Raw genomic sequence first — 11,475 nt, 5'->3', positions numbered from 1 at the left:
GTGCATATAAATTTATAATCATTATCAATAAAAGTTAGTGAGTTATATTCATTAGTACCGTTAATTCATAACGATGAGCTTTATATCAATATCAAGATATGATTTATCACGATCTCATTAATATTTTAATATTATATTTTTATAATATTAAATTATAAAATTTATAATAATATAGTATAATGATTCTATCAATAATGAAGAACATGTTTTTCTAAATTATGAAAGAATATAGATATCATTGATATAAGATTATCACGATCTTAGAGATATTTGGAGAATATATTATTATAATTTTAAAATATAAAATATTACCTTGATTTTATCAATAATAAAGATTAGATCTCAAAATGATTTCTGAAATTATGGAATAATTTAATAAATTTTTATAATTTTTAAATAAAATATATAATTATTATATTATTATAATTTTTCTTTATGCATATAAATTTATAATCGTTATCAATAAAAATTTAGTGAGTCATACTTTTGATACCTTTAATTCATGACATCATAGGGTAGCTTTATAACCATACGAAAAACTCTCTAGAATGAGTTATTGTAAAAAAAAGAATCGAGATCATGATTAAAGGATTCCAAAACATTTTCAACCATGATATGATTTATCATGATCTACTTAATATTTTAATATTATATTATAATAATATTAAATTATAAAATTTATAATAATATTTCATAATGATTCTATAAATAATAAAGATCATGTTTTTCTAAATTATGAAATAATATAGATATCATTGAGATAAGATTATCACGATCTCATCGATATTTTAAGAATATATTATTATAATTTAAATTATAAAATATTAACTTGATTATATCAATGATAAAGATTAGATCCCAAAATGATTTCCGAAATTATGAAATAATTTAATAAATATTTTTTTTATAATTATTTTTGAAATAAAACATATAATTAATATTTATTTGTGCATACAAATTTATAATCATTATCAATAAAAAATTAGTGAGTCACTGTACCGTTAATTTATGATGAGTTAGTGTAGTAAAGAATCGAGATCACGATAAAGGGATTCTAAATTATTATAGACTATGATATGATTTATCACGATCTTTTGAATATTTTAATATTATATTATCATAAACTTAAATTATAAAATTTATAATAATATATTATTATGATTCTATCAATAATAAAGAACATGTTTTTCTAAATTATGAAATAATATCGATATCATTGAGATAAGATTATCACGATCTCAGAGATATTTGGAGAATATATTATTATAATTTTAAATTATAAAATATTATCTTGATTTTATCAATAATAAAGATTAGATCTCAAAATAATTTCTGAAATTATGAAATAATTTAATAAATATTTTTATAATTATTTTTGAAATAAAATATATAATTATTATATTTTTTATAATTTTTATTTGTGTATATAAATTTATAATCATTATCAATAAAAATTTATAGCCATACCGAAAATCTCTTTAGAAGACTTAGTGTAACAAATAACCAAGATCACAATCGATTGATTCTAAATCATGATAAACATAATATGATTTATCGTGGTCTCATTAATTGTTTAATATTATCTTATCAGGATCCTAAATTATAGAATTTATAATAATATATTATCATGATTCTATCAATAATAAAGATCTTGATTTTCAAAATTATGAAATAATATAGATATCTTTAAGATAAGATTATCAAGATCTTATCAATATTTTGAGAATATTTTATTAAATTTAAATTATAAATTATTGTTATGACTCTATCAATAAGAAAGATTATGATCTCAATATGATTTCATAAATTATGAAATAATTAAAAAATATTTTATACTTATTATTAATTTTTAAAAAATATATAATTATTATATATTATGATTTTTATTTATTCATATAAATTTATAATTATTATCAATAAATTTATAATTATAAAATTTATAATTATTTATAATTTATGACGTCTAACGAAAATCTCTCTAGAATAACTTATTATAACAAAGAATATAATTCAACAACCAAATTGCCCTATCAAAATCGCATATGTGAAAGCCATGCTCATGAGAGCATGAGAGCCCCATGCTCATGAGAGCCCCATCGAAATCATCGCATATGCCTACCTTGGTTTACATCAATCACTTCCTCGTTACCATGGTTAGCCAAGGTTTTCCTTACGTCACAACCGATAATAAGAGGAGCCTGCAAGGAAGGATTGGATTGGAGTGAAGAAATATGCAAATATAATCTTCACCACGCAAAAAGATAATGAGAGAGAGAGTTGATGAAACACTAAAACAGATGCCTTGAAGTATTTATGAGCAATACACTTGATGCATCATATCATAAACCAGTCAATAAATACTCATTTACAAACTGTTAAATCGCGATCATGCTCAGCCCAACATCTACGTGTCCATGCCATAGGCAATCATCAGATTTATTCCCTCTAAATCTAAAGAAAATGAAATTGTGAGTAAGATTGTGAGAGGCATACCTATGTTGACATATCGATATCCAAGTTTAGCAAGCCTTGTATCTGCTATAACACCGAAACAAAGCATCACTAGCATGTCATAAACTGATCTACTTATTTTTTGTTGGAGAAAACACATCAATATATTTGTACCTAATTCTCTAATTATAGTCTCATTGATATCGCAATAAAAGTGATTCCAAGTGTTCCAACTACTCTTAAAGTACATCTTATGATCAGAAAAATTTACATAAATCTATCAAATAAATGAAAAAAAAAACATACCCATGAGAGGAGTCATCCCAAGCCCATTTGCCAATCAAATGTGGGCTACACAACATCACCACCGCAATCATCACCAAACTTATTCCGTTAGTATGATAGGGATTTTCTATTAAGAAAGATATCGATAAGATTTTTCTATTAGGAAAGATATCGATAAGATTATCACGATCTCATAGATATTTTTAGAATATATTATTAAAATTTAAATTATAAAATATTATCTTGATTACATCAATAATAAAGATTAGTTTCCGATATGATTTATCACGATCTCCTTAATATTTTAATATTATATTATCATAATCGTAAATTATAGAATTGATAATAATATATTACAATGATTCTATCAATAATAAAGAAAATGTTTTTTAATTATAAAATAATATAGAAATCATTAAAATAAGATTATCAAGATCTCATAGATATTTTAAAAATATTTTATTAAAATTTCATATTATAAAATATTATCTTGATTATATCAATAATAAAGATTAGATCTCAAAATGATTTTCAAAATTATGAAATAATTGAATAAATATTTTTTAAAATTTTATTTGTGCATATAAATTTATAATCATTATCAATAAAAATTTAGTGAGTCATAAACATAGGTACAGTAAAATCATGATGTCTTAGGGCGAGCTTTATATCCATATCAAAAATCTCTCTAGAATGAGTTAATGTAACAAATAATCTAAATCATGATCGAGAGATTCTAAATCTTCTTAATATTTTAATATTATATTATCATTGAGATAATATTATCATGATCTTATAGATATTTTGAGAATATATTATTATAATTTTAAATTATATAATATTATCTTGATTCTATCAATAGTAAAGATTAGATCCCAAAATGATTTCTGAAATTATTAAAATAATTAAATAATTTTTTTATAGTTATTTTTTAAATGAAAATATATTATTATTTTTTAATAAATTTTATTTATATATATAAATTTATAATCACTATAAATAAAAATTTAGTGAGTGATAATCATCGGTACCACGTCTTAGGGTGAGTTTTATATCCATTACCAAAATCTCTCTAGAATGAGAGAGTATAACAAAGAATCGAGATCATGATTAAGAGATTCTAAATGATGATAAACCATGATATGATTTATTACTATCTCATTAATATTTTAATATTATATTATAATAATAATAAATTATAAATTTTATAATAATATATTATCATAATTCTATTACTAAAAAATAACATGTTTTTCTAAATTATTAAATAATATAGATATCATTGAGAAAAAATTATCATGATCTCAAAAATATTTTAAGAATATATTATTATAATTTTAAATTATAAAATATTATCTTAATTCTATTAATAATAAAGATTAGATCTCAAAATGATTTATGAAATTATGAAATAATTTAATAAATATTTTATAATTATTTTTTAAAAATAAAATATATAATAATTATATTTTTATTTGTCCATATAAATTTATAATCATTAAAATAAAATTTTAGTGACTCATAATCATTGGTACCGTTAATTCATCACGTATTAGGGTGAGTTTTATATCTATTACCAAAAAAATAATCAAGATCATGATTAAGAGATTCTAAATCAATGTAAACCATTATATGATTTATCATGATCTTCTTAATATTTTAATATTATATTATCATAATCCTAAATGATAGATTCTATCAATAATAATGAACATGTTTTTCTAAATTATGAAATAATATATATATTATTGAGATAAGATAATCACGATCACATAGATATTTTGAGAATATATTATTATAATTTTACATTATAAAATATTATCTTGATTCTATCAATAATAAAGATTAGATCTCAAAATGATTTTCAAAATTATGAAATAATTTAATTTTTTTTATAATTATTTTTTAAAATAAAATATATAATTATTATACTTTTACAATTTTTATTTATCCATATAAATTTATAATCATTATCAATAAAAATTTAGTGAGTGATAATTATCGGTACCGTTAATTCATGAAGTCTTATGGTGAGTTTTATATCAATTACCAAAAATCTCTCTAGAATGAGTTAGTGTAACAAAGAATCGATATCATGAATAAGTAATTCTAAATCATGATAAACGATGATATGTTTTATCATGATCTCCTTAGTATTTTAATATTTTATTATTATGATCTTGAATTATAAAATTTATAATAACATATTATCATGATTCTATCAATAATAAAGAACATGTTTTTCTAAATTATGAAATAATATAGATATCATTGAGATAAGATTATCAGGATCTCATAGATATTTTGAGAATATATTATTATAATTTTAAATTATAAAATATTATCTTAATTCTATTAATAATAAAGATTAGATCTCAAAATGATTTATGAAATTATGAAATAATTTAATAAGTATTTTTATAATTATTTTTTAAATAACATATATAATTATTATTTTTACATATAAATTTATAATAATTATTAATAAAAAAATTAGTGAGTTATACTCATTGGTACCATTAATTTATGGTCTCTTAGGGTGAGCTTTATATTCATACCAAAAATCTCTCTAGAATGAGTTTGTGTAATAAAAAATCATGATCACGATCAAGGGATTATCACGATCTCCTTATTATTTTAATATTATATTATCATAATCATATATTATAGAATTTATAATAATATATTATCATGATTTATTAATAATAAAAAATATATTTTTCTAAATTATGAAATAATATAGATATCACTGAAATAAGATTATCACGATCTCATCGATATTTTGAGAATATATTATTATAATTTTAAGTTATAAAATATTATCTTGATTATATCATTGATAACGATTAGATCTTAAAAATATTTCCAAAATTATGAAGTAATTTATCACGATCTTTTGAATATTTTAATATTATATTATCATAATCTTAAATTATAAAATTTATAATAATATATTATTATGATTCTATCAATAATAAAGAACATGTTTTTCTAAATTATGAAATAATATCGATATCACTGAGATAAGATTATCACGATCTTAGAGATATTTGGAGAATATATTATTATAATTTTAAATTATAAAATATTATCTTGATTTTATCAATAATAAAGATTAGATCTCAAAATAATTTCTAAAATTATGAAATAATTTAATAAATATTTTTATAATTATTTTTGAAATAAAATATATAATTATTATATTTTTATAATTTTTATTTGTGTATATAAATTTATAATCATTATCAATAAAAATTTATAGCCATACCTAAAATCTCTTTAGAAGACTTAGTGTAACAAAGAACCAAGATCACAATCGATTGATTCTAAATCATGATAAACATAATATGATTTATCGTTGTCTCATTAATTGTTTAATATTATCTTAAAATGATCCTAAATTATAGAATTTATAATAATATATTATCATGATTCTATCAATAATAAAGATCTTGATTTTCAAAATTATGAAATAATATAGATATCTTTAACATAAGATTATCAAGATCTTATCAATATTTTGAGAATATTTTATTAAATTTAAATTATAAATAATTGTCATGACTCTATCAATAATAAAGATTATGATCTCAATATGATTTCATAAATTATGAAATAATTAAAAAATATTTTATACCTATTATTAATTTTTAAAAAATATATATTTATTATATTTTATGATTTTTATTTATTCATATAAATTTATAATTATTATCAATAAATTTATAATTATAAAATTTATAATTATTTATAATTTATGACGTCTTACGAAAATCTCTCTAAATAACTTAGTATAACAAAGAATAGAATTCAACAAACAAATTGCCCTATCAAAATCAAAATCAAATGAAGAGTGATCAAATCTGCAAATACTATGTACTTTATTATCCTATAATGCTTCGAAAATTACAAGGTACAAGGAATATATGCGATTTCTTAGGGGAAACAAGTCATGAATAAAAAAAGCTCGTATTCCTCAATTTCATTAAAATACCATCAAATTCAAGTATCGAATTTGTACATGAATTTATTCATCCTACGAGCCCTCTACTTCATTAAAATACCAATAAATTCAAGCTGAATTTGTACATGTATTTATTCATTCGAGTAGTGACTAGACTTTCGGTTCATTCTCTTTCGATAGTGTAAGAGGCGTCAACAGGAACATCTTGCAGGCATGGTGGTGCTCTCAGTTCGTTCACCAACCTCTTCTCTAGTGTCACATGCTGCAGCAACCAATAATGTACAACCATGTTAACTACAATTGTCAATCGGTGACTGCAATGTGTAGGAGAAGATGGCAAAGCATTTGGGATACCTTCCAAAGATCTCTGACTTCCACAACCATGTTTGGTGGAAGACCGATGGCGTCCCATTGGGCTGCGATGGTTCTAAATTCAGGGGAGCGATTCAATAGAACGACTACAGTTCTATATCCAGAGAGAGGTCCTACCCAAACCTGCATCCAAACTTCCATGATCTACCTCGTGATCTCCATCCATTCGCACCTTCTTCGCTTGAACACCGAGAGGATCTGTTCATAAGAAAACAAACCATATGTGAAAGCCATGCTCATGAGAGCCCCATCGAACTCATCGCATATGCCTACCTTGGTTTACATCAATCACTTCCTCGTTGCCATGGTTAGCCAAGGTTTCCTTGGTCATGCTCCTTACATCACAACTGATAATAAGAGGAGCCTGTAAGAATGGATTGGATTGGAGTGAAGAAATATGTAAATATAATTTTCACCACGTAGAAAGATAATGAGAGAGAGAGTTGATGAAACACTAAAACGGATGCCTTGAAGTATTTATGAGCAATACACTTGATGCATCATATCATAAACCAGTCAATAAAAACTTATTTACAAACCGTTGAATCGCGATCATGCTCAGCCCAACATCTGCGTGTCCATGCCATAGGCAATTCATCAGATTTACTCCCTCTAAATCTAACGAAAATGAAATTGTGAGTAAGGTTGTGAGAGGCATACCTATGTTGACATATCGATATCCAAGTTTAGCAAGCCCAGTAGACACCAATGCATCTGCTATAACACCGAAACAAAGCATCACTAGCATGTCATAAACCGATCTACTTATTTTTTGTTGGAGAAAACACATCAATATATTTGTACCTGATTCTCTAATTATAGTCTCGTTGATATCGCAATAAAAGTGATTCCAAGTGTTCCAACTACTCTTAAAGTACATCTTATTATCAGAAAAATTTACATGAATCTATCAATAAATGAAAAAAAAAACATACCCCATGAATCTATCAAATAACTCAACTCCACGCCGAGTTCTCGGCTTTGATACCAAATGTTACGACCCGAGTCTAATGAGCCAATTGGTCAATAACTCTATTTTGATCCTTCAACCACGGACCAAAATGCTCAAGCGGGAGTTAACGTAGTATACTCATCAGGCCCATATAAGCTAATCATGCACATTGCCCACTTCCGATGTGGGACTAATGTCAGGCTGAGGAACGCCTTAGAGGAGACGGAAGGTTGAGCAGCAACCATTCCCGGGGGTGATAACCCTAGGTCAGTGAACAGCCTCTAGTAGCGCCCCGTGGTTACTATGTTGGCCTCCTGTTTAAGGGGAGGTGGGTGTTGCTCCCCGAGCCCAGGGGTTGAGTGGGTCAGGAGGCGATCGTTTCCCGAGTGTTCAGTCGGGTTGCCTGGTTAAGGTTGATCTTGTGTCATTGAGCCCTCCTTGTAGCGCCAATATAATAGTAGTCCTTTACACCATGGTAGAGTGAGCTGGCCCAGCTTGGTTCAGTCTCGGGTACGTAGGATCATCCATGTCGGCGTTCGGTCGGCGAGGATCGTAGTTTGACGAGGTCGGGCTTGGGCTCTAGCTTCAAAGTCGAGGACTCCCTTGGGTTGACCGCCTGCTTCTTGCCTCTGATCCCTGTACACAAGTCGGGGTCGGGAAGAGGCTCCCAACTTTGATCCCTCCGAAGATCTTGTTAGAACTGAGTTACAATCCCCCCTCTAACCGACCCCATGAAGGGTTTTTTATCTTCCCCCTAGGGGACCAGTCGTACCTGTCATATTTATTACTACCAACGCTGTACTCGATCGGCACCATCCCGACCTTTGCGGGACGGCGTTGTACTCGATCGACGTCGTCCCTACCCTCGCAGGACAATATTGTACTCGGTGGGCGTCGTCTCGGCCTTTGCGGGATGGCGCTGCACTCGGTCGACGCCATCCCGACCCTTGCGGGACGGTATTGTACTCAGTGGGCACCGTCCTAGCCTTTGATGGACGACGCCGTACTTGGTCGGTGCCGTCCCGACCTTTGTGGGATGGCATTGCACTCAGTCAACGTCGTCTCGGCCCTCGCAAGACAGCATTGTACTCGGTGGGCGTCGTCTTGGCCTTTGTTGGACGACATTGTATTTGGTCACCGCCGTCCCAACCTTTGCGGGACGATGCTGTACTTGGTCAGCGTCGCCCAACCTTTGCCGAATTAGCATTGACCGAGGGTATAATCTGGCGTGTTGTCCTTGATGCTGTTATGGTTAAAAATAATGGTCAAAGGGTAGGTTCCCAAGATATGCCCCATCAGAATCCAACTAAATTAGGGAACGAATGCTCAATCAAACATTTGCCAACCCCTGTTTGCTACTGTTCTGAGTCGGATCTCTCTCTCTCTCTCTCTCTCTCTCTCTCTCTCTCTCTCACTCTGGCAACTGCATGTTGCTCCATCCTAGACCTCGATAGGTTGGTGATCTCCGACATGGATCTTCTCGTGCCCTCGTCCAAGGCAGCACAAGTGCTTGCTTTGTCTTCAAACAGCCTCTTCGTACTCGCATCCAATTCACTGAATCTTTTGCTTGAATCCATGATCAGCATGCCAGCTCTCAGTGCCAAACAGATTCGACTGGTTCACGTCGCTCCACAAGCGTCCGACCATTATTATTAATTTTTTAAAAATATAATTATTCTTATTAAGTTAATCATTATTATCATCAATTTTTTCATTTATTATGGTCTAAATATTTTAATTTTTTATTCATAATAAATGTAACTGTTATTATTATTTGTTTATTATTATTCTTAATATTTTTCATTATGATCCAAACGTTACAAACTTTAATTATTTTTTGAACGTTATGAAGTTAGATGGTAATAAATATTTTCGATGGGAGAATATCTATATAAATAAGAAAAATAAGTGTACCATCAACGTTATGAAGCTGATGTACACTTACTCTCCATTCGAAATTCGCTAACCCGGTAGGGCATGGGATCAGAAATAGTCTCAGGGGCTCTAAGGGGGTGGCCAAAAACCGTACAAGTTAAGGAAGTGGCATAGACAAGGTTCGTTCGTTCCATGCTTCAATTACGAGCTCCTTTTTGCTCCATATTATACTACATCTAGAATGTGTGTGATCAAGGACCGGGTCCAGTTTGAATGAAGGTGTTTGGCAGCTTAAAAATTTCCTACACCATTTAAAATGAGAGTTTCGAGTTGGAAAGTACCAAAATACTAAAAGAAATCATTGCTAAAATTCTTAACAATAACGGTTAGAGGTACGTAATTTTTGTTTTCGTATTAAATTTTCTTATAATTCTAATATCATATTATTTTCATAATTTACCTACAGGGATTATAAATTAAAATATAATTTGATAGTTTCATCATAAAGACTATTTGAATTAAAATTTTAGCTCACAGGTAATTTTTATGTCATGAGATTCATTTTTTGGCATGTTTCATATTGGTAAAATATGTAATTTAGACTATTAAGCCTCAAATTTTGATATAAGTATTTTGGATTATACGTAATTTCTTAAACTATTAATTTCTCTGATATCTGATGTGACATTTCCAAACTTAAGGTGATAACTATAAGATATGGAAGGAGAGGATTCTCCTTTGTTTAGAATGGATGAATATTGATTATGCTATTAGGAAGGATGAACCACCTATAGTTACTAATAAAAGCACTCTAGCTGAGGTCGTGCTATATGAGCGATGAAAGTGATCCAATCGGTTCAACGTGATGTTTCTCGAGACTAAGATAACTGCTGATATACGTGGTTCTGTTGACCAGCATGAGAAGGTCTGAGACTTACTACAAGCTATCGATAAGCAATTCATCACTTCGGAAAAGGCACTAACAAGTCCTTAGTAATGAAATTCTCATCTCTTAGACTCATCAACATAAAGGGTGTGCATGAACATATAATGTAAATGCGAGATATTGTGACTCAATTTAAGAAACTCGAAATTGATATGTCAAAATCCTTCATAGTGCACTACATTCTAAACACCCTTTCATATCAATATGTGTCTTTTAAGATTTCATACAACACACATAAGGACAAATGGTCAATCAATGAATAAATGACCATGTGTGTTCAAGAAAAAAAGAGGTTAGTGATGGAGCTAGATGAGAGTGTACTGGTGGTAACCACTCACGAGAAGAATAAAACTGAAAAAAAAATCAAACTAATCAAAAAGCTAATTAGTAGGGAAAATATAAAATATCACCCCAAACAAATATCAAGAAAGAAGTCAAGTGTTTCTTCTATAAAAATAAGGGATACAAAAAGAAGAAATGCATGAAATTCCAATAATAGCTTGAAAAGAACCTTATTTGTGTGCAATAAATCTAATATGATTAATATTAATATTAACACCTAGTGGATTGACTCTGAATCAATAATCCATATTGCAAACTCTTTGTAGGGTATGCAAAACCTAAGGAAGC

The sequence above is a fragment of the Musa acuminata genome, chromosome BXJ3-6, assembly GCF_036884655.1.
Source record: "Musa acuminata AAA Group cultivar baxijiao chromosome BXJ3-6, Cavendish_Baxijiao_AAA, whole genome shotgun sequence".
Lineage (NCBI taxonomy): Eukaryota > Viridiplantae > Streptophyta > Magnoliopsida > Zingiberales > Musaceae > Musa > Musa acuminata.
This window is presented reverse-complemented; position numbering follows the sequence as displayed.